Genomic DNA, 25712 nt, shown 5'->3' on the forward strand with positions numbered 1-25712 from the left:
TTCATACTACATACTACATACACAAATAAAATGTGTTTGTTCTGAGATGAGATTAAAGGAAAAAGCTGCTATGGGAATTCTGTAAGTTTGTAACGGGAAGATCTTAGATACTACTCATTTATCCAAAGAGTGTCCATTTGATTTTAATTCCCAATGGTTTTTGCAATGTATGCATCTTTGTCTCCCTAACAACTAGATCTGAGCTTTTCACACTCTAAGTGTACAGTGTACTTTTTGATAGGTAGTTGATAGATCTATTCATTCATTTACTCATTCAATTACTATTATTGATAAATAGTTGGCTACATTCACTTTTTAAAGGTATACTTTTTTCCTCTAAAAAGAGTACATTTTGATCCATCTTTTTATCTTTGTATACACATAGTTGTATCTGTTTTGCTTGGACTGCACTTTCCTGTAAAAATAAAAACAATAGCAACAACTAAAAACTAAAGACAACCTGTGCCTTTAGCTTTTGGATCATACCATGTTTTCCGTGAATGGAGCAGTTGGGTAAATCAGGCTTTAAGATACCAGAAACGTAAAAGGCGGAACCTTTCGATGACTTTCTTCATGCCATAATTCAAACACACACATTTTCCCAGTATAATGATTTTGGTCATGGATAATTTGTAGCCAAGGTCTCCATGCTAGAATTGGTCTCATTTCAGGATAAAAGATTTGTATGAGAACAGCAAGATGATTGTCAAAATAATCTTTTAAAAGTCCGGAGATAACCTTATCTCAAGAGAAAAATACTGTCCAGTGACCACACGTTCTAAAGTAAGGGCCTTGCTACTGATCTCACTTTTCTATCAAGGAAACCGTAAAAATATGGTAAAATAGAGGCTATTACTTGAGTTCTGGGAAAATTGAAGGTATGATATAATTTCATGGTATTTTGATAGAATTTTGTACCTAAAAGAAATCTTAATATAATTTGTATCACTGACCTGAAAGTTTAGAGGCAACATTATCAAATAGTAAGCAATGTCTGAGTAAAATTTTATTATTTATGACAAAGGCATCTCTATCTTATCTGGACATGTTAGTCAGTTGTGCTAAAAGTACACTCCTCAGTCCTTTATAGATTGTGTTTATTTCTTCCTGTTCTTTTAGAAACTTTAAGTCTAAATAAATGTGGGGTGTTTTTTCTATTTGAGTAAAAACCGCTTTCTTTTCTTCCTCCTTCTAGATGGTTGCACAAGTTCCCTTCTAGGTTCATGAACCTATGACTGCTTAGTGAAGTTCAATATAATATAATTCCTTACGGATGCTCACATATTACTTTGAATTTCCAGAGGCATTTATGGGGAAAAGAACTGACGATATGTACTACCATGTCTTGTAGGGGGCACTTGCTCTCATATAGTCTATTTTGCTGAACACTTTAGGGCCTATAGTGTTCTATTAAAGCTGGTGATTTTGGCAGAAACAGACTCACAGACTTAGAGAACAAACTTACGATTACTGGGGGGAAGGATGGTGGGGAAGGATAATTGGGAGTTTGGGATTGACAAGTACACACTGCTATATTTTAAATGGGTAACCAACAAGGACCTACCATATAGCATGGGGAACTCTGCTCAATACACTGTAATAACCTAAATAGGAAAATAATTTGAAAAAGAATAGATACATGTATATGTATAACTGAATCACTTTGCTGTACACCTGAAAATAACACAACATTGTTAATCAACTATACTCCAAAAAAAAAAAAAAAACAACACATACACAGGAGTTCTGTCTTCACAATGTAAACACAGCCTAAAATTGCAATGAAGATATACACGTAAGAAAACAAAACAAGACAAACAAAAAAACTATACTCCAATATAAAATAAAAATTAAAAAAATAAAAGTAAAGCTGGTGATTTGGGGATAGATTGACAAACAAACAGACCAATATGGATAGGTGTGTGGATGGACGGATGGATGGATGGATGGATGGTCAGGGAGGTGAAAAAAAAAAATATATATATATATATATATATATATATACACAATATATAGTTTGATCTCTTCCTGATGAAGTCAAAGGCTTAAACTATTTCCCTTCCAAGGCCTTTGTATCACAGACATCATCTATCTTGCTGAATGCTTCTGCAGTAGCCTATCCAATACTCTTCTTTTATGAATGGCATACGGTGGTCCTCTGAAACTGTGCCAGAGTTTCAGCCAACTTAGATTATCACCCATGAAGATCTTTCCAGGCTTTAGTTATTTGCATGATTGCTGAATCTTACATGTCTTCTCCCTCAGAGCAGTGGTGGACTGATCAAATAATTCCTGTTCTTTTTTCTGAAATGAGTTAAATAACATTTTCCCATGTCGTGTTTTGAAAATTATATAAAGAATAAGTAGGTCTTTTAAAATAAATATTGAGGGGCTTCCCTGGTGGCGCAGTGGTTGAGAATCTGCCTGCCAATGCAGGGGACACGGGTTCAAGCCCTGGTCTGGGAAGATCCCACATGCTGCGGAGCAACTGGGCCCGTGAGCCACAACTACTGAGCCAGCGCGTCTGGAGCCTGTGCTCCGCAACAAGAGAGGCCGCGATAGTGAGAGGCCCACGCACCGCGATGAAGAGTGGCCCCCGCTTGCCGCAACTAGAGAAAGCCCTCACACAGAAACTTAGACCCAACACAGCCAAAAAAAATAAATTAATTAATTAAAAAAAAAATTCTAAAATAAATATTGATGGTTAATTTTTAAAGGAGTTTATCTTGTGTAATCCAAAAAAATGAGCAAAGGAATGGTTTATAAGAATGGATTTATTTTTCTGTATAAAAATGTCATAAGCATTCAAGTCTTCTTTTTAAATGAAAACCTAAAATCTAGAGTTAGCACTATGAAAGACTAACATTCATACATATTTTGATACATATTCCCCTGCTAGATTAGAACAAATCATTTTACCTCTACTTCTTCTCTGAAAAATGGGAATAATCTTAGCCACTTGACATTAAGATCTTTCAAAGTGGCATGAATGATCATTCTAAAGAATTTCTAGAACCAATCTGGATATGCAGGCTAATAAGCACATTGACATTACGTGGGTTGTGATTTATCTTTCTCAGAGATGGGATATCAAATAATCTTTGATAAAGAATATTTATGATGACATTAGATACTGAAAGACAATAACAGCATAAAGACAGGGCCATTTTCACAGTAATATAGGATTTGTATCTAAAATTAATTTCTAAGTTCTGGCCATCCACAGGAGCAATATCTCCAGTTAAAAGTCTCCATGCTGTGCTTTGTTATAGGGGAATTGTAAGATGTATGCAAAATATATTCATCCAACAATGATTTCAACAGAAAGAGAGCATCATATGAGGCTGACGTAATGAGAATAGTTTGGCCATTAAGAGATTGAGAGACCAAAACCTATCTCAATTCAAGATAGTTTATAATACCAATGTCATTCAATAAAGATCTTTCCTGAGAATACTATGGAAGTGACAAGTTAGAAAAACATTGATACTCATCCTACCCACCTAGAAATAGGTAGGTACCATGAATACAATAGCAGCAACTGGACACCCCAATTTAATAAAGTTGTGTGATGGGGATCTTTGAAGCCTTTTGGCAGTAAGAAAGTATGGACCTGACATTTGATGAACAGCTACAATAAACAGGCACTATGAAGAATACTTTGATCATAGGAATTCAGTGAATGCTTAAAATATTCCTCACAAAATAGATTTCACAGATGAGGAACTGAGTTTCAGAGAGGCTGACTTTCTTAAGCTGATAAATACCACAATGTGTAAAGGGTTTGTTCTTTTGGTTATATTTGGTGTCTTCTAGGAGCTGTAGAGGAGTACAGAGATAGATGGAACATTTTCTTTTTCATCAAATAATTTGTAAGTTGGTGAGGTGTATATACATACAAATGTAACAACACTAGGATAAAAAGAAAACAATGAGAAACACAAACCTCAGAAGAATGGTTACTCTTTTCTAAGGAAAAGACAGGAATTAGGGACAGATACTTCTACTTCTTGACCAGAGTAGAGGGTACATGCATTTTTGTTTTATTATTATCATACATTATATTTATATGCATAAAACAATATAAATATAAAACAATATATATTTTTCTGTTTTGTATGTATAAAATAAGGGACTTCATGTTTTAAAACATGATTACAAGTAGCTAACCTATATGTGATTTACAGGTACTGTACCTACTAGTGGAAAAGTCCAAAATATAATTTACATATCAGTCAGATGCAAAGTGATTTGAAAGAAAATAATTTTTGTGTCCATATATAACAGATTGGCTCAGTGTCAGAATAAGCCATTTGATAACTGGTGAAACTAATAAATGCTTAGAGGTAATTAAGCACTTTATCCTCAAATCACTTCAGGGGTATTATATATTTGTAACAACTCTTTGAACCAGATGATAAGAATATGAGAAAACAATGGCTAATACAGTGATATAACAACTTCCTTCTTCATAATTCAATACCAGCCACGCTATAAATCCACATGTCCCTTACAGCAAGTATCACAGGGCCTTAAACATAGTAGACACACAAATGAGGGCTTAATTTAAAATAACTAACATACACACACACATACTTAGCATGGTCTAGGTAATTTTCATACATTATTTTTTAATTTTTTTATCCTCATCCACCCTGAAAGGTTGGCAGTGTACAGAAACTGTCGCTCAGAAGATTCAGTATTTTGCCCAAGGTCACAGGGGTAGTATTATACAGTAAGACCAGTATTTGAACCCAGATCTGTTCCACCATACAATCATCTAATCACAGGTAATACTAATCCTTACAACCACCTTGTAAGACACGTTCTATTATCACCCTAAGTTTACAGATAAGGAAACTGAGGCATGAAGAGATTGTCATATGTCCACAGTCACACACTTGATTTGGACTTGGGGAGAGTTGAGTGGGAGGGAGATTGGACCAGATCTCATTTCCTCAGATCTGGGTTCGTGGCAACCACTGTATAGAAGAGAAGGAAACCATCTCATATACGAACTTCTCCAAGGCAAACCAGGACAGAAGCCTCACTGAAATACCTTACTATATGGATTTAAGTGGCCTGAAACTAGCAAAAATGCCCCCTGCCATTTGGCCTCTTAAGATCCACTTAAGAGTGGGCACAATCTCCCAAGTAGCCCAAAAGACCAAAATCCACAGCAATATACACTTAACACTTGAGTACATTGTCCCATTAAACTGACAAGACAAGAATGCCCCAAAAGCTGTCTCTAATCCTCCTCCTCCTTCTCACAACGAGGCTTCTGACATCAAAGTTTATTGTTAAAAGCATCCTTAATAGAAATATTACTGTATATATTTTCACTAGAGAGAAGAATGTCAGGGAAATTTGTCATGATAGGTGTTTACCATAAGTGTGACATGCATTAGTTAGATCATTCTGCTCTCCTTCCATAATTTTTCTATGCAATTTATTTATGTGCATATTTAAATGGTTTGTCACTTAATTGAAATTATAGTGTGTTCAAGCCAGATTTAACACTGACTGGCAGTTGCTGTTAAGGAATACTTGGAACCTATGAACAGGTCATAATATGGTTATATTATCCCTCAGAATATTTCAGGAAATCAAATAGCTGACATTGCCAATATAAGTACCCTGTTCATTTCAGGCAAGATTATATCATATTCACCTTTATAGTCCACAACCCTAGATCCACATATGACATAACAGTGGTACCACTAACAACTTCTCATACAAAGACTCTGCCTACAAATCCAAGGGTCTTGGAAATAACTTAAAAAAAAAAAATCTGTTCAATCATTGGAGCAATTCTTTAAAAATGTAGGTATTTGTACTGTGTACAAAAAAAAGTACTTTATTCAATTTTCTGTAGTTTTCATCCAGATATTTGTTATAGAAAAGTACAGCCTGTGACAAAGGAAACAAATCCACACTATCATAGTGAGAAGATTCTTGATAGGGCAACAGCCCAAATAGTTCAAGGAACCAACGAAAATACCAAATAGCCTCAAATTTTAGTTTTGAATTTAGAAAAGCTAAAATTTTATAATAAACAGATACTTTATCATTTTTCCCTCCCTTTTATGTTTCCTACTTTACATATCTACTTTAGATCTCGGGCACTTAATCACTCTGTGCCATTTCTCAACTGTAAAACAGGATAATAATAATAATAATAATACCTTCTCTTTGGGTTGTTGGATGTATTAAATGAGTAAAGCAGTTAAATGCACACATCAGATACTTGGCATGTGGTAAGTGCTATATTTTAGCTAACATATTATCTATAATTATTGTTCCATTATTATTATTCCATGATTGTTATACATCATACCTTACAGTAGCTTTTAAAGAGTAAATTAACAAAACATTTGGGGTACCTCTATAAATATAAAAAATAAATTATAAACATAATGAAATGAGAATTGGTATATGATCAAAGATCACTTTGGTGATAATACTCATAAAAATTACAAAATGGAGCCACTATTGAAATGTCCTTTATTTTTCTGCAGACTAGATTACATGACATCCTAATATGTTCTGCAAAGAAACTTCAACTCTATATCAAATGTGCCTACAATGCAAGGTACCTCGCTATAAGAAATATCTGACAACCTTGATCTTGATCTCTTTAAGATTATATTTTCCCCTGTAGCTTTTGTTTGTCAATTAGAAATCAAGTAAATAGGTAAGTGATCAGTATATTGTAACTATTTGGGATGCAAAAGGGGAAAGGAATTAACATTTGTTGAATACCTTCTAAGTGCCAGCAAGTTTGCTATGTGTTTTACATTGGTCATTATTTCATTTAATCCCCATAACTGTCCCCTGAGACAGGTATTATCCCTATTTTAACAAATGTGGGCATTGTTTCTCAGAGACTTCTTTATTATATGATTAGTCAGTTAAGAACTGATGGATCAGAGTCTAGAACCTAGGTTTATTTGTCTCTCAAGTCTATTCTCTGTATACCATACAATGTTTACTTTGAGCAACTACATTTTTAATTGAAGTATAACTGACATATAATACCATATTAGTTTCAGGTGTGCATCATAGTGATTCAATATTTATATACATTTGAAATGATCACCACAATAAGTCTAGTAACAATCTGTCACAGTACAAGGTTATTACAATATTATTGACTATATTCCCTATATTGTACATTACATCCCCATGACTTATTTATTTTACAACTGGAATTCTGTATCTTTTAATCACCTTCACCTATTTTGCACCAACTCCCTCCCCTCCGGCAACCACCAGTTTGTTTTCTCTATCTATGAGTCTGTTTCTGTTTTGTTTTGTTTGTTCTTTTGTTTTTTAGATTTCATGTGTAAGTGAAATTATATGGTAATTGTCTTTCTCTGTCTGTCTTATTTCACTTAGCATAATGCCCTCAAGGTCCATCCATGTTGTTGCAAATGGCAAGATTTAGTTCTTTTTTATAGCTGATAATATTCTGGTGTGTGTGTGTGTGTGTATGCCACATCTTTATCCATTCATCCACTGATGGACACTTAGGTTGTTTCCATATTTTGGCTATTGTAAACAATGCTGCAATGAACATAGGAGTGCATATGTCTTTTCAAGTTTGTGTTTTATTCAGATAAACACTCAAAAGTGGAATTGCGGGATCATATTTTAAATTTTTTAATTTTTTGAAAAACCTCCACACTGTTTTCCACAGTGGCTGCACCAATTTACATTTCCACCAACAGTGCACAAGGGTTCCCTTTTCTCCACATCCTCACTGAGTAACTACCTTTGACTGACTACTCTTTTATAGTGCCTGATAACTTGTTTCCCAAAATTATCTGAGAATCACCTTTAGAATAGTATATCATGACCTTATGGGAAATGCTAAAAAAATTTTCTTATTTGCTGACTCTAATTAGTATATTTCTGTTTAATTTTTGGGAATCCTGGCAACAAATTTCTACAGAGAATGGGTTCCTAAGTAGCAGCTTAGAAAAATCTCCATAAACATTTCATTTGATATTCTCATCATTTACATTAGTGCAAGTGTTTTGTACACCCCAGGGATGTGAAATGTGCTATAAGAAATGCAGTGAGCTGCCAGTCAATGCCCTGCAGGGGGATTTATGAAATGAAATCCTGCAAATGTTGTTTGTTTCTTTTCAGCCCAGACTGCATGAATTATTTGAACTAAATCGGGGGATGGATGAAGGGGTGCAGGAAGCTACTACAGAGCTCTGCACCCCCATGGATGCCGAATAAATCCTTGTGGCCTGAAAGACTACTTATTACAAAAGTCTAAAACTTTTTATTTTGAGATATTGGTTTTATGTGGCTCCTGCAGTTGTTTTTTTTTTTAACAATTACCCCAATTATCATCACCATCCTTCTTAAGTGAAAGCCAGACTCGGCTCCTTAAACTGCTCTTCTCTCTCCTGCCAGGAGAGAGGCTGCATGTGAGGTCCAGGCGCTTTATTCTGACCGGATTTACCTTCCAAGACAGAAGAAAGGTTAGTCTCAGGAGGTGGAAGGAGCTAGACTGACTGGGGAAGCATCATGCTTTCACGGAAAAAGCCTGATCTTCTAAGGGCCTGAGTTTTACTCGAAGCTCTTCTGCTTTCTAATCGTGTGACTTGGGCAAGATTGCTTTACTTCTCAGGGACTCCACTTTCTCATTTCTAATATGGAGGAAATATCATGAGCATTAAATAAGATGGAGTTTTAAAGATACCTGGTACATAGTAAGCATATCACTTACTAAATACTAGCTACCTTTGTTTTCATTATTGATGAAGCAATAAAACGAAACAGTATCATATCCTGAATACATACTATTAGATATCTGGGAGATTTTACATCATTAGTTGCCACTTAAAGACCTTTTTGACCTTCTTTTTTTTTTTTAACTGTAGTTATCATAGAACAACCCAGTAGTGTTCCCTTTTCACTTAGTGGCTGTACATATAGTTTGACTGAAAACTAACATCCTCTTCTTCAGCTGCCTTGTTCTCCAGGAATCTATATAGTACATTGCCTCAGATTATCTCACTAATTACTTAAATCCTGTTGTCTAAATATAAGTTGTAAAATCATCATCTACTTCTAGATACGAAGAGTAATATAGAATGTAAATATATGGTCAAAAGAATTTATCTTCACCATAGATTTTATTCTATATGTCTAGGGATATAGCTGGACTCAAGTAGGATTATCATTATTCTCAAAAAGCCTGTACTGGACTTCCCTGGTGGTGCAGTGGTTAAGAATCCGTCTGCCAATGCAGGGGACACGGTTCGATCCCTGGTCTGGGAAGATACCATATGACGCAGAGCAACTAAGCCCGTGTGCCACAACTACTGAGCCTGCACTCTAGAGTCCGTGAGCCACAACTACTGAGCTCGCGCACCACAACTACTGAAACCCTCACACCTAGAGCCCGTGCTCTGCAGCAAGAGAAGCCACCGCAATGAGAAGCCCGCGCACTGCAACAAAGAGTAGCCCCCGCTCGCCGCAACTAGAGAAAGCCTGTGCACAGCAATGAAGACCCAATGCAGCCAAAAATAAATTTAAAAAAAAAAAAAAAAAAAAAAAAGCCTGTACTACCTGGAATTAATGTTGAAGCTATCCATTTTCAAAAACTAGGCAAAATGAAATACTCTTTACAATTCCTCTTGGGCCATTCTATTTCATTATTTTTAATATAGTGGCAGGTGTTTTAATCTGCAAAGAGCAAAACTTATCTTAAACAGTATAATGTGTTTCTTTAGAGTTGTAGAGAATGTTTCATCCAGAGAGGCAGAATAAGCTTTTCTATTTACTTTTGTTTTAGTGAAAAAGTGTGTGTATGTGTGCATGTATGTGTATGGTGTTTACCAGACCAATTACACTTCTAGTATAAAAACTCAATATTTCTGTCAGTCATCCCAATGTTTCATTTTAGAGAGCTCCAAACTTCTATATATTTGACTTTAACTAGATCACTGTTTTTCAAAGTGGTAAGTGAGGTATTAGTGGTGTACAGGTAAAAATTTATTTTATTATTTATTTATTTTAGTATGCTTTCAGAAATTTAATTACAATATTAAATTGATATAAAGTTTTCTTCTTCAATAAAATTACCAACATAAAAAGAGGCAATTTAAAGTATTAAGAAAATAATATTATAGGAGTTAATGTGGAAATGTCAAAAATTACAGAGGAGTATTTGAATGACTGAAGTTCAGAAAATACTGATCTAAATAACTGATTGAAAACGTTTTGCCACAGGTTAACATTATGTTATTTTGTTGGATGGTTTCACACATATTTTGAGTGATAAGTACCTGATAGCTTAAAGAAATCAGGCTGTATCACTCTGCAATCAGAGAGTCTTGCCTGACTAAATCAGCAGAAGAATGCGGTATGCACTTTTCTATCACTCCTTACTTAAAATAAATCCCAGATGGAGCAAAGATCTAAGGGGAAAAAAAAATTTCGTTTTACAGTCTTGGAGTGGGGAAGGTCTTTCAAAGCATCATATAAATTTCAGAAGACTTCAACAAAGACCCATCAGTTTGACCATTAAAAATTTTTTTAATTTCTGCATTGCAAGGTAAGTAAATGATTAAGACAAAATAGAAAAGCTATTTACAGCACATATGACAGAAAAAAGCTAGTTTTCATAACATATTAAAAGTCCTACAACATATTAAAAAAAGACAACTAAAGGATAATAGAAAAACAAAGGTCATGAATATAGGTCACAGGCTTGGAAACAAAAATGGCTTTTAAACATACTAAAATTTGCTTAAATTTCTCATAATAAAAGAAACACGGCTTAAAACCAGACATTCCCTTTTTTACCTGCTTTGCAAAATAAAAAGTGTTTGATAGATATATGAATATATACACTGTGTATCAATGTAACCAAGGGTGTGGAAGAGGATTTACAAGAGGGAGGCGAAAAGGAAAATAAATTATCTATTGCTCTTTATAAAATTTTAGCTTTTCTAAATTCAAAAATAAAATCTGAGGCTATTTGGTGTTTTAGTTGATTCCTTGAACTTGCGCGGGCTGGATGAAAAATAGAGAAAACTGAATCAAATACAAGTATTTTATGTACACAATAAAAATACCTAGGTTTTTAAAAAGAATTTAGATGACTGAATAAATTTTTTAAGTCGTTTCCAGGACTCTTGGATTTGTAGGCAGAGACCTCTTATGAGAAGATGAGGACGTTAACAGTCTGTTTATGCAAGTCTGCATTAAATGCTCAATTCCAGTGCCCCATGTCAATGCAAGCACTGCTGGAGCAAGTGATCAAGGGAGAGAGTGGTAGGAAATGAATTGGGAGATAAAGCCAGAGGTCAGGTCTTTTGGGCCTTACAGGCTACGTAAAATATTTTCGACTTCATTCTAAGTGTAATATGCAATCACTGGAGGCTTTTATTTTTAAGCATGTCATTTCTAATGTGACCTGATATGAATTTATAAATTACAGAAGTCTATAATAGCCATTTTCTAACTATCTATGGTATCTCTTATTCTTTATAGCAAAGAGTATTTTGCTTTTTATAACATGTGTTATTTTAATTTTTAGACTACAAAAGTAATTTATGTTTTTCTCACTGTGGAAAATTGAGAAAAATATTTAAAAAGGAAATAAATGCATTTGTTGGCATTTTATGGCCAACAGGCCTATTTTTTGTAAATCAAGTTTTATTGGAACACAGCGACCTATGGCTGCTTTCCACACCACAACAGCAGAGTCTAGTAGTTGTGACAGAAACTCTATGGTCTGCAAAGCCTAAAATGTTTACATTAGCTGACACTTTACAGAAGAAGTTTGATGACCTTTGTTCTAACCCTCTGAAATAATGTTAATTTATTAGTATATTTTCAAAGGTGTATTCTAGACATATTTTTAAAGAGTCAAGACCAGACTATACAGTTATATATTTTGCTGAGTTCATTTACCACTATACCATGAGCGTTTTCACATATAATTAACATTCATTATGAAAGATAGCCAGAGGCCAACATTTTTAATGCCTGCATATATTCTACCTTATAAATATTCTATCATCTATTTAAATAATTCCTTATTTATTCCCCTATTTTTTGACATTTAGTTTTAAAATTTTTTATTCATAAATAATGCTGTGATGAATATTTTTGTTTATAATTGTTTGCATTTTTATCATTTCCTTAGGCTAGGTTCCTTAAGGTAAAATTATAGAATCAAAGGGTATCAACATTTTTAAGACTCCTGATAATATACTGAGGTTTTAAATCATTGTTCCCCAAAACTCTGGGCCTCTGCAAGGTTGTATAACAACATTTGGGTAAACTACAACAATGGAGATTGGGGCTTCCCTGGTGGTGCAGTGGTTAAGAATCCGCCTACCAATGCAGGGGACACGGGTTCGAGCCCTGGTCCAGGAAGATCCCACGTGCCGCAGAGCAACTAAGCCGGTGCGCCACAACTACTGAGCCTGCGCTCTAGAGCCCGCGAGCCACAACTACTGAGCCCATGCGCCACAACTACTGAAGCCCACACACGTAGAGCTTGTGCTCCGCGACAAAAGAAGCCACCACAATGAGAAGCCCACACACTGCAACAAAGAGTAGCCCCGCTCGCTGCAACTAGAGAAGGCCCACGCACAGCAACAAAGACCCAACACAGCCAAAAATAAATAAATAAAAATAAATAAATTTATTTTTAAAAAAATGGAAATTGCTTTGGAGTGTCTTGGAGAAATTACTAATTTTTTTATATTTTAAATGTGAGTGAGGATAACTATAAACATAACTAATCTTTATTTTGGATAGAACATTGTTCTAAGTGATTTACATATATTAACTCATTTAATCCCCATAACAACCCTTTGGGATACGGTTTTTTTTTGGGGGGGAGGATAGGTTTTATTACCCCTATTTTAGAGGTGGAACCAGGATTAAAACCTAGATAGCGTGACACCGGAGTTCTTGCATTTAACCCCTATACTAAACTGCTGCTTGAGTATTCCTGTATCTTGTTCATTTTTCTTTTCATAGTCACTCCTGTCATATTCCACTACTATCAAGAATTATGTTCTGTGTCAACCTTCTAAGAAATATGTTTGACTGTAAAGATCTGTGACTTCAAAAAAGTTGGAAACCCACTGATATCAAGGACTGCATCCTGTTGGCAATAGAATTATTATGAATTTACATTAGATATTTCTCCTTCCATTCCCTTGGGCTTTCTCAGTGTTTGTTCCCTCATTTTCTCATCTCTCAGAATTTTGTCTTGTCAACATTGATCTCTAGAGTTTAAAGTTTACATATCATGCTGTTATTGAAAAAACAGTCTGGTGTTATTCCAAATTATTATTACCACCATGAACACAGCGGCAGGCAGAAGTGGCTTCCAGAAGTTCAAGGAAAATTTTCTCTCCTATAATTTTTTTAAAAGGTAAATGCAGACACAACTTCGGTTTGATGTTATAATTACTTCTTTCGGGTTTCCAGCTATTTTTAAAACAAATTTACACCATTTGTGCTTGTGTGAAACCTCAAGGATAATGTTCAAGAGATCCTCCAATTATTTTTCCAATGGGTAAGCCCTACCTCTTAATTGTTTTAATTAGCAAACCTATGAAAATTAATTAAAACTGGCATCATACTTCCAAAATTACATGCCACTGACTACTGAACATAAAAATCTTAATCAAGACATTGAAAAGTTTGACTCCAACTTGTTTTAATTGTCTAATATGCTTGCTTGAGGGGTAAAATAATGAAAACAATAAGGTGAGTAAAAAGAAGATGCCTTCTTCTTGTAGGGAGTCTACAAGACCTTTTAAATGGATGCTTCAAAAAGTAATAATGATAGGGACTTCCCTGGTGGCACAGTGGTTAAGAATCCACCTGCCAATGAAGGGGACAGGGGTTCAAGCCCTGGTCCGGGAAGATCCCACATGCCGTGGAGCAACTAAGCCCGTGTGCCACAATTACTGAGCCTGCACTCTAGAGCCCACGAGCCACAACTACTGAGCCTGCGTGCCGCAACTACTGAAGCCCGTGTGCCTAGAGCCCATGCTCCGCGACAAGAGAAGCCACCGCAATGAGAAGCCCGCGCACCGCAATGAAGAGTAGCCCCTGCTTGACAAAACTAGAGAAAGCCCGCACTCAGCAACGAAGACCCAATGCAGCCAAAAATAAATAAATAAATAAATTTATTAAAAAAAAAAAAAGTAATAATGATGATGATGTGGCCAGTTTCTTTTTCATTCTACCAAGATAAAGAGTTTTTCAGTAGAGGGGCCTATCCTGATGAGGGGGAAGCAATTCAGTCACAGCGAGTTCCTGGCAGCTTTGTATGGAGATGAAATGTGAGGGCAGCCTAGGAAGGGGCATCAACTGGGGTTCAGACAGAGCAAGGAAGGGAAAAGAAAGAGAAGCACATGGTCTGCCCGTCAGGAGAGTAAATTGCTGTTCCTACTAAGTGCCAAACCCACAGCTAACATCATACTCAACAGTGAAAAGCTGAAAGCATTCCCTCTAAGATCAGAAACAAGACAAGGATGCCCACTCTCGCCACTATTACTGAACAGTTTTGGAAGTCCTAGCCACAGCAATCAGAGAAGGAAAGGAAATAAAAGGAATCCAAATTAGAAAGGAAGAAGTAAAACTGTCACTGTTTGCAGATGACATGGTACTGTACGTAGAAAATTCTAACAATGCTACCAGAAAACTATCAGAGCTCATCAATGAATTCAGTAAAGCTGTAGGATACAAAATTAATACACAGAAATCTGTTGAGTTTCTATACACTAATAATGCACTATCAGAAAGAGAAATTAAGGAAACAATCCCATTTACCATGGCATCAAAAAGAATAAAATACCTAGGAATAAACCTACCTAAGGAGGCAAAAGACCTGTACTCCAAAAACTGTAAGATGCTGATGGAAGAAACTGAAGATGACACAAACAGATGGAAAGATATACCATGTGCTTGGATTGGAAGAATCAATATTGTTAAAATGACCATACTACCCAAAGCAATCTAAAGATTCATTGCAATCCCTATCAAGTTACCAATGGCATTTTTCACAGAACTAGCACAAAAAATTTTTAAATTTGCATGGAAACACAAAAGACCCCGAATAGGCAAAACAATCTTGAGAAAGAAGAACAGAGCTGGAGGAATCATGCTCCCTGACTTCAGACTATACTACAAAGCTACAGTAATCAAAACACTATGGTACTGGCACAAAAACAGACACTAGATCAATGGAATAGAATAGAAAGCTCAGAAATAAACCCACACACTTACAGTCAATTAATCTCTGACAAAGAAGGCAAGAATACACAATGGAGAAAAGACAATCTTTTCAATAAGTAGTGCTGGAACAACTGGACAGCTACATGTAAAAGAATTAGAACATTCTCTAACACCATTTACAAAAATAAACTCAAAATGGATTAAAGACCTAAATGTAAGACTAGATACTATAAAACTCTTAGAGGAAACCATAGGCAGAACACTCTTTGACATAAATTGCAGCAATATTTTTTTTTGGATCCATCTCCTACAGTAATAAAAACAAAAGCCGAAATAAACGAATGGGACCTAATTAAACTTAAAAACTTTTGCACAGCAAAAGAAACTATAAACAAAACAAAAAGACAATCTATGGAATGGGAGAAAATATTTGCAAATGATGCAACAGACAGGGGTTAATTTCCAAAATACACGAACAGCTCATACAGCTCAATATCAAAAAAACAAAAACAAAACCAAAAAAACAATCAAAAAATGGGCAGAAGACCTAAATAGACATTTCTCCAAAGAAGACACACAGATGGTCATCAGGCACATGAAAAGATGCTCCACATCACCAATTATTAGAGAAATGCAAATCAAAACCACAGTGAGATATCACCTCACACTCGTCAGAATGGCTGTCATCAAAAAGTCTACAAATAATAAGTGCTGGAGAGGGTGTGAAGAAAAGGGAACCCTCCTACACTGTTGGTGGGAATGCAAAATTGGTGCAGCCACTACAGAAAACAGTCTGGAGGTTCCTTAAAAAATGAAAAATAGAGTTACCATATGATCCAGCAATCCCACTCCTGGGCATATATCCAGAAAAAACAAAAACTCTAATTCAAAAAGATACATGCACCCCAGTGTTCACAGCAGCACTATTTACAGTAGCCAAGACATGGAAGCAACCTGGATGTCCATCGACAAATGAATGGATAAAGAAGATCTGGGGCATGTGTGTGTGTGTGTGTGTGTGTGTGTGTGTGTGTGTGTGTGTGTGTAAAATGGAATATTATTCAGCCATAAAAAAGAATGAAATCATGCCATTTGCAGCAACATGGATGGACTAAGTGATTATCATACTAAGTGAAGTAAGTCAGACAAAGACAAATATCATACCACTTATATGTGGAATCTAAAAAAGTGATACAAATGAACTTATATGCAAAACAGAAATAGACTCACAGACATAGAAAACAAATTTATGGTTACCAAAGGGGAAAAAGGGGGAGGGATAAATTAGGAATTGGGGATTAGCAGATACACAATACTATATATAAAATAGATAAACAGCAAGGACCTACTGTATAGCACAGGGAACTATATTTAATATCTTGTAATAACATATAATGGAAAAGAATCTAAAAAAGTAAATATATATATTTAATTCATATATATATATATATATATATCTGAATCACTTTACTGTACACCTGAAACACTGTAAATCAAGTATACCTCAATAAAAAAAACAATATATGACAGATCCAATTTCTCTGCATCCAAAATAAAATGAAATAAAAATTGGTGATCTGCACAGAATAAACTAAAACTGTTCTGCAAAGAAAACAGCATTTTCTTAAGAGCTAATGCTTGCCTATGCAAATTGGATGATTCCTCAAACATATTTTCAGTAATCGCCTTTATAAAAAAATCACTACTCCTACTATTTTCCCTACTTTTATTCGAGGAGTACAAATATATCTTTCCACATTCTTCCCACCTGATTTAATGTTTCAGAGCTAAGCACTTTCTCCTGTTATGTATGTATTATGTAGTTTATTTGTAATACATCTCTCTTATTGCAGGTAAAGACATGAAAGTAGTGGAAACGGTGATATTAATACTTTCGGCCATTTGGTTTGGAAAGTTTCCTTGCCATACTAGCCTTCATACTTATTGTTCTTCAAGCATCATGAACGCATATTCTTGGATTTTTCTCTGGATTCTCCAGAAGTCTAGTAGTACATTTAGTATATTTTTCACCATTGGCGTATGTATCTGTATCATGTATGCTGTAGCAATAGACTTTAATCAGTGATACAAATGCATTTTCATTATCATATTTATAATTTTATTTTGGAGTTCTTAAAACCTCTCTACAGAACCCTGGGTTCCAGAAAACCATAGCTGTAGGAAATGGATAGTCATTAAAGGTGAGGGACATAGACAGATCTGCATTTTAGAATAACATCTCTGGTCATGAAATGGACGATGGTTAAAGAGGGAACATATTATTAGAACCCGAGAGATCTGTTAGAAGGTTACTGTGACAGACAATGGAGGGTTGAACTTCAAGATATGAATTAGAAAAGATGCAATATTTGAGAAGTAAAATTAATAAAAAATAGACAATTATTAGTTATCAGAATTGAGAAATATGAAGAGATCATTGATAGCTTCTTGCTTTGGAGACCACTGTAATTAATGGGGAGTGTGGTAAAGACAGACAGGAACCTGAAGACAGGGGAGCATGTTTACATTGATTCACAGTGAAGCAGATAAAGAATTTGATTTTAAACACTGTGAAGCTGAGGTACTAAATGTCCAGTGGACAGCTAAATACAGATCTAGAATTCAAGAGAAAGACTAGGGCTGGGTTTGAATTTGACAACCAATTTGATAAAGACATGGGAGTGATGGCCAAGGAGAAAGTGGAGACTGAATAGAGAAGAGGGCTAAGGGCAAATTCAGGGGACCGTGACCTGTTATGGAGCATGTTGGGGAAAGAGCTACTGAAAAGTCAAGTACTCTAAGTCAAGCAGGCAAGAGCTAACATTATAGAAGTATGCAAAATAGAGACACGGAAGTAAGGAGAGAGCCAGTACTAGGCCACAGAGAAATGCATTTTTTTCTCATTCCTTTTTTTCTTCTTCTAAATCCTTGTGCACCTTTACCTTCTGCCATCTCTTATCCAAAAAAAGAAAAAAAAATTAAAGCCTTAGTGAATGATTTTACTCCTGCTTCACAAAGAAGTTTGATGCGATCGGGCATGACCTATTTCATACTCTTTACCTTCACCAACCATTCTTCCACATAAATCCTTCTTTGTTTTCTTTCTCCACTCCTAAGGCAACTCTGAGTCCTTTTACTTCTTTTCTACTCCTGACTTTGTTCTTTTTTCTCATGATAGCTCCTCTTCCCCACTTCTTCAACAAATACAGTCTCCTGAAGGCTTCTTCCTTTAGTTCTTAAAATATGAATACTTCTACTCCCAATCACTGCTGCTCCCAATCACTGCCCTCCTTCCTTCTTTCTCAACCAGTCTTTTATATATATATATATATATATATATATATAAATTTATTTATTTTATTTATTTATTTTTGGCTGCGTTGGGTCTTCGTTGCTGCGCGCGGGCTTTCTCTAGTTGCGGCGAGCGGGGGTTACTCTTCGTTGTAGTGCGCGGCCTTCTCATTGCGTTGGCTTCTCTTGTGCAGAGCACGGGCTCTAGGCATGTGGGCTTCTGTAGTTGTGACACGCAGGCTCAGTCGTTGTGGCGCACGGGGTTAGTTGCTCCACAGCATGTGGGATTTTCCCAGACCAGGGCTCAAACCTGTGACCCTGCATTGGCAGGCAGATTCTTAACCACTGTGCCACCAGGGAAGTTCCCCAACCAGTCTTGAAAGATATTTTTTATACCTACTGCACCTCATTCTTCTCCTCCCATTCTCTTCTGAATCTCCAGAGTCTGACTTTCCCTCCACCCCGGTATTAAATTCCTCAGTCAAAAGTTATCAATGACTTCCTTCTAGCCAACTCCTTTGTCCTTTTTTAAGATCAGCCCAATCAACTGCAGGCCTCATTTGACATTGCTGATTGGTCAGCCTGTCTTCAAGTTTTTATGCCACTGTGTAGTCCATGTTCTCTTCCTGTCTCTCTGCCAGGTTTCTTTCTCCTCTGGCAGTGTTACTTCCTCCTCCTAATTCAAACTGTGAGTATTCCCTGAGTTGCTGACCTTGTGGTTATTTTCTCACTGTACATGCTACGTTCCTTCAGACCACTCATCTACTCTGCTAGTTTACACTGCCATTTCTATTACAATGGCTCTCAAGTCTGTATCTCCTGTCCTGACAGAATGATTACCTCTGTACTCCCATCCCTCTCAAGCCATCTGTGAATTAAAAGTGAAGACAGCATGATGAAGACAGAGGATGCAGCTGGTCCAGGACAACACTTTGAGAATCACTAGCTTAGAACAATGGTTCTTAAACTTAGCTGCACATCAGAATCACTAGGATAGCTTTTTGAAAAATTACTGCTACTCAGAACTCACTACATAACTATTAAATCAGAATATCTGATGGTAGGCTCCCCCTGTTAATTCTAATATGAAATCATGGTTAAGATCCACTTGCTTAGAAATAAAGAGAAGTACCCCCTCCCTATCCCCGCCCTCCCCCCAAAAAATCCAGCAGCTTTAGGCAGAGTTTTTTAATCTTCAACCCCATGGTTTCCAAAAAGGTCCATAAATTCCATGAAATAATACATAAAAAGGTTGTGTGTAAGTGAGGAGGGAGCCTTCAACATACTCTCAAAAGGGTCCATGACTGTCTCCCCCAAATCAAAAATCACTAAAGAAGCTGATTCTCAGGCAGAGCTGCCTGCACAATCTCCTACATCTCACACACGCCACCACCACATGTATTTCTAAATCCCTTCTGTTCATAGGTTGAAGTTTCTATGGAAAATGCCTGTTTTACTTACATGGCTTCAAGGCCTGAAATTTTAAACCTTACATATTCACTTAGGCTGAGTATTTTTTTCAAAGTGCTTACATGAAAGAAGAATCCAACATCCATCATTCACATGTTAGCAAGAATTGCTTCAACTTCAGTGTAGTTTTATACTCCCACATGTCCTAAAGTAATAGCTATTTTGACTAGGCAGAGAAAGATGTATGAAGAACTTGGAAGCTCTAAGTAGGGGTCCACAGAGAATTTTTTAAAAATTAAGACACTGATAACCTGAAACATTGAGGAAGGCCTCTGGGTCAGTAGGAAATGTGTGAAGAAAGAAAACTCAGAATACACAAAGAAAAATTTTTAGCAATGATATTCCAGACTGGTTGTGTGATGAGAAATAGGAAACTTTCCTCCTTTTTTATTTTCCTCCCCCATATTTATCCCTTACAGACTCCCAAGGTTATTAACTGAGGAATACCATCTGCACCGTCAGAGTCAGTTTTGAACAATGTAAAGTGTAGAGCCAGATAGGACCGGCTCCAGTCACAGCTGTGCTGTTACTGACCAGGTAGCCTTGAGAGATTCAGTTAACCTCTCTAAGTCCAAGCTTTCTATCTGTAAAATGGCAGTGATAATAACTACTTAATAAGGTAATCCTGAGAACTAGGTTTATGTGAAGAACTTATTACAGGGTTCAAACTAGCAAATATTCAATAAATGGCTGTGTTATCACTACTTAGCAAGGTTATGGACCAAGCAGGCAATTTGTGGACTGATCTAAAAATGCAACTATGTTTCTATGGGAAATTTCCATATTCCAAGCAATTGTCTTTGATATGGTCCTCATTACACAAACATTTAAATATTAACTTTAAAAATTCAGTTTATTTACATATATACAATGGAATATTACTCAGCCATTAAAAAGAATGAAATAATGTCATTTGCAGCAACATGGATGGACCTAGAGATTGTCATACTGAGTGAAGCAAGTCAAACAGAGAAAGAGAAATATCATATGATATCACTTTTATGCGGAATCTAAAAAAGAAAAAGATACAAATGAACTTATTTACAAAACAGAAACAAACTCAGACTCAGAGAACAAACTTATGGTTACCAGGGGGAAAGGGTGGGGGGAGGGATAGTTAGGGAGTTTGGGACTGACCAAAAAAAAAAATTGCATATCACTATATTGTACACCTGTGACTTATATAATATTATACATCAACTATACATCAATAAAAAAGAAGGAAGAAAATTCAGTTAACTTTCTAAAGGAATTGCTGATCTTTCCAACTGCCAATCCGTTTTACTTATTCAGCTACCATCTTAATCTCACAATTAATATAAACTCCTCTCTGGATTGAGAGTTCCTTAGGACTGTGTCTTTATTGAATAATCATTTATTGAGCATCTATATACCAGTAACTGGATATAAAAATCTGCATACAATACAGTTTCTTTCCTAAATTCTACTTAGGGAAAATGACATCCAAATACAATCCAATATAATGTGTATTATAATAAACGTGTGCCAAGAAGTATGGGGCATAGTAGAAGAAGATATTCATCTTATTTGAATTGATAAGGAAATCTTAGTAAAGGGGGTGACATTCAAACTGGGCCAAATGTGCATTGAAGTCAATATTAAATGAAACACATTAGGGAATAGAAAGAAATATGTGAGCTGCTACTGCAGGGAAAGATTCGTAAGTGGGCTATGATTTATTTGAACACTGAATTCAGAAGATAAGGATAAAAGATGGAACAGCTTGGTACGCATGTAATAGTAAGATATACTATTATTAAATAGTTAGCTTGTTGATGGGAAATAAGACTGGAGAGGTACTACCTTGGAACTAGATTTTGCAGTGCCCTACTAACAAGCAAGGAAGTTCCCTGGACTTGAAAGTTCCAACAACTTCATGCAATACGCAAAAAAAAGAAGCATTGTAGATTCTAAAACCAAGGTGTGTGTAACATGGTAAAAGTAGAGCTGGAGAAAGGTTATTCCAACAGTGATGTTGTGGCTACAGATGGCAGATCAGATCATCTCGAAAGCAGTTTTGTTAACACTGGTATGACCTGCTACAGATCTAGACTAGTATGTAGGTCTTTGGAGAGCAAATGTAAAGAAATAAAAGTGACATTCCATGAATTTTATCTGGGATATTTGAATAATAATATCACTGACAAATATAGCAAAGGTAACAGGGAAGATGATAAATTGTTTTTTTTAGTAAACAAAATTTATTTAGCGCTGTCAATATGCCAAGTATCACGTGACAATATCTAATGCTGTCATATATGTGTTATCTATATAATGTGTACATTATGTTTCATCCAGCAGCTATTTCCTCCTGTATATCTTATTTCTCCAAATAAATTATCCATTTCTGCTGGGCAAGATCTTATCTCATGTTTCTTACACATTGTGGAGCTTACCACTATAAAGGACATAAAGTCAGCATTTAATAAAATCTTATTGTCTGATTAAATATCTGAAGCCAGAATTATGAGAACACTAGCCCAAGTCCTAGGTGGAGTTGGCAGTGAATAAAGGAATCTGCTTTCCTTTATTGCTATTTAACTTCCTAACAGTGATAGAGTGGAAGAAGATTCAAACAGTGCCAAGTCATTCTAGACAATAAAACTCCGGTTCAGTTTACCTTGTCATATTCAGTAGAACAAACTTTATGGATCTAAGACATCAAGGGAAATAGTGAGAAATCGTGTTTCCTGTCTGTTTGGGTGTGTTTTTTACTTTTAAAACGTGGTCTTAGAGAGGGGTGGGAGCAGAATAAGAGAGTAAATCAGTCCCATCTTTCATAGCAGCATATTTACTTCATCAAAAAAAAAAAAAATTAATTAATTGGGATAGAAAAAAAAGTTTGAATACCCTTCCTTGACAGGATTCAGGACTTTGATGTGAGAATAAAATACACATGTACAGTAAGTTTAGATTTGGTGGTGGAATTTAAAGCCCTTGTCCATCAACATATCATAATGGATGAATGTGACACTTGCATAATAGCACTTGTTTGAGCACTTTTAGAAAGAGCAAGGGAGTCTTTGCAGTGTAGTAAGGGAGTTTAAAATTTTAAGGATGTTTTCTTTTCAATGAGACATAACACCTACTCAAAATAAGTTGGAGATTTGTGTTCAGAATCTATGTTGTCAGCCTGATGTTCAGGAATGGTTACAGAAGGAAAGAGAATCTCAAGGTCACTGGGAATAGTCTTTAGAGTATTCTTATAGGGCTTATCTGTGCTCACATGCCTAATTTTTTTCCAAGTGCAAAGAATGGCCACTTGCTTGAGACAGGCCCAGTGCCATCCTTTATTCAAGTTCCTTTATACTCCTCTTTTTAAAGAAGCTGTCAAGTTCTTTTTTTGCAGCTGACAGAAAAGGCCAAATCTGCAGTACAGGAAGGGAGGCGCAAAAAGAAACTTTTTTGTGTTGATGTTTTACTAAGTGAGCTAAGGAGAATTTTAGAATCATGTAATTTACTCTGGAGGCATTTACTGTACATAGCTATAGTGATGGTAATTTCTTTCATTGTTGAAGTGAAAAGATAACCATCAATCAGTTGTCAATTGGTCAATTGCAGAAGTGATGAAAAGAAACTGGTAGGAACAATCACTTCTGTGGCTACCTAGACCATTTGGAGGCTCAAGAAAAGTATGGGAACTGGATTGCATCTTAAAAAGGGATTGGACCAGATTTTCAAAAAGGTTAATAGGCATAACTTCCTTGCAAAGAATGGCTTTGCAGTTAAACATAATCAGGAAATGCATTTTAAAAAATGAAAAAATTAAAAAGACATGGGGTTAAAAAAAGTTTAAAAAAATTTACTAGATATCAGGTAAGTATGCCCCCCGAATCTTGAAGTTCAGTGTGTTCTTAATGGAAAAAATAAATATAGTATACTAATAACCCAACACATGTATTTTAGAACAAATTAATGAAAATTACTTTGTACTCAGTCCTTAGTCTCAATATTGGGCACTTTGAAATAAATAACTCTCCAGGTATTTATCATAAGAAATTGGAAGTCCAAGTTAATTTTGAACACTGTTATTAAGCAAATATCTACAAATATTTTAATTTTTTAAACCTATGGAAGCTCACATAAAGGTTAAGTTTAAAAATCATTAACTTGCATAAAAGGCAAATGGTACTTTGGGATTTAGTGTTACAAGCAAGATTTCATTTTAATTTATCCTATTTACCTAAGAATAGCAATGTTATTGATTTATTCTGAAAGAGTTTCCCCCCACACACAGTGATTTTTTTTTTTTTTTTTTTACTGTGGTAGGTAATAAAAAGGATTACAGGCCCCCAGAAGGATGAGATATCATCAGTTTGTAATCCAGCCCATGGTTTCCTAGATACCGTATTGTCTGTTCTGTTCCGCTATGTGAAAAATGTTGAATATCAACAATGGGTTTCAGTGCTGTATTGTTGAGTTTTGTATGAACTAATCTAGCTTCACTAAGGAAAAAAAAAAAAAAAGAAAGAAAGAAAAGAAAAGAAAGAAAGAAGAAAAAAAGAGAAAAAAAAAGAACCACAGCTTTGGACAAAAGTCTATAGCCAGTGCATTTGAAACTCCCCTTGCACAAGGGCTGACTGTAGCTGGGGAAGGACAGTTTACTCATTTGCTCTCTCCTTTCATATAGTCAGCTGGCCCTCTTCTCAGGTGTAGATCACCAATTATCATTTCACCTGTTTTGATTCTCTGATGAGGAAAGTCCCAGGACTTATCAGCTGGGATAGGCCTCATTTACAAGACAGCTCTGTTCAGTATTTGGAAGGTAAGCTATTTGTACAACTTCTCTGCTATAGTGTGCTGGCCTAGCTCTAGAACTTTTGCAGCATATCACTTATTTTTAACTTTCACTTTTTCTTCTCTTTTCTTCTTTTGGAGAAAGAAAGCCTGACAGGTTTCTCCGGAAAAGTGACCATCCATGGAATGAATGAAATGTTCTCTTTCTATTCCAGTAAGTAATTGACTTGTAACTAAAAATTGAACTGGCTGCTATGTCAACTGCAATGTAAGCTGCTGCTGGCACAGGTGTTGCTTACTCTTTAGCCTGGAAAGAAAAGGGGCTTAACCTGTGATTAAATTTCAAGTCAACTGACCTCAACATGATAGTACATAATTCTTACTTGCCTACCGAATGGCCTGAGTCTCATTTTGACCCTGATTCGGGTACCTGCGCTTTTAATGTTTGGTGTAGCTAAGGCTAGAGTTGCTCTTTTGGTTAGAAATAAAGTGGGTCGAGAACAGTTCTAAGCAAATAACAAATGATGGTCAGCCGACTAAGTCTTTAATCCAGTGCTCAATGTGTTCTATTTTTTTTAATGCATTAACTATAAGTTCATGTAAATTATTATTCAAACTTTTATTTTAAAAGGTATAGATTCATGGGCAACCATTTTATTACTAAAGACACACAGTAAATCCAAATCAGTGAATTATAAACAAGCAAAGGATGTGAGAATTATGATGCTTTCAAATGCTTAAGTTTGATTACATAACCTATCACAGGCTTTCTAAATAAGCCTTGCACTTTAATGATTTTTTTAGCCCTAGGAATTAAATAGCAGCATTGTTTTTCCTGGTTTCTGTAAATAAACAAAAGACTGTTTAACTTTAGCAAAATGACCCTATTTGAGTTTTGAAGACAAACCTGTATCCACTTCCCAAAAGCAAAATAAAAATCAATGACATCTAAA

General features: G+C 35.7%; 2 long non-coding RNA genes across 6 annotated transcripts in view; one reads left to right on the forward strand and one right to left on the reverse strand.

Annotated features, from left to right (window-relative positions):
* Positions 1–25712, reverse strand: part of LOC309660593 — an 82982-nt gene that overhangs the window by 49578 nt on the left and 7692 nt on the right. The window lies entirely within an intron of this gene.
* The window catches only part of LOC309660587, a 137656-nt gene continuing 122089 nt past the window's right edge, over positions 10146–25712 (forward strand). For 4 of the 5 annotated variants that reach the window (XR_014263477.1, XR_014263478.1, XR_014263479.1 and 1 more), the window contains exon 1: positions 10146–24973. This is a non-coding gene — a long non-coding RNA (uncharacterized lncRNA). The remainder of the gene's footprint in view (positions 24974–25712) is intronic. The other variant, XR_014263481.1, reaches the window with a different exon arrangement.

This window comes from Balaenoptera physalus, assembly GCF_965194825.1.
Source record: "Balaenoptera physalus genome assembly, chromosome: 4".
NCBI lineage: Eukaryota > Metazoa > Chordata > Mammalia > Artiodactyla > Balaenopteridae > Balaenoptera > Balaenoptera physalus.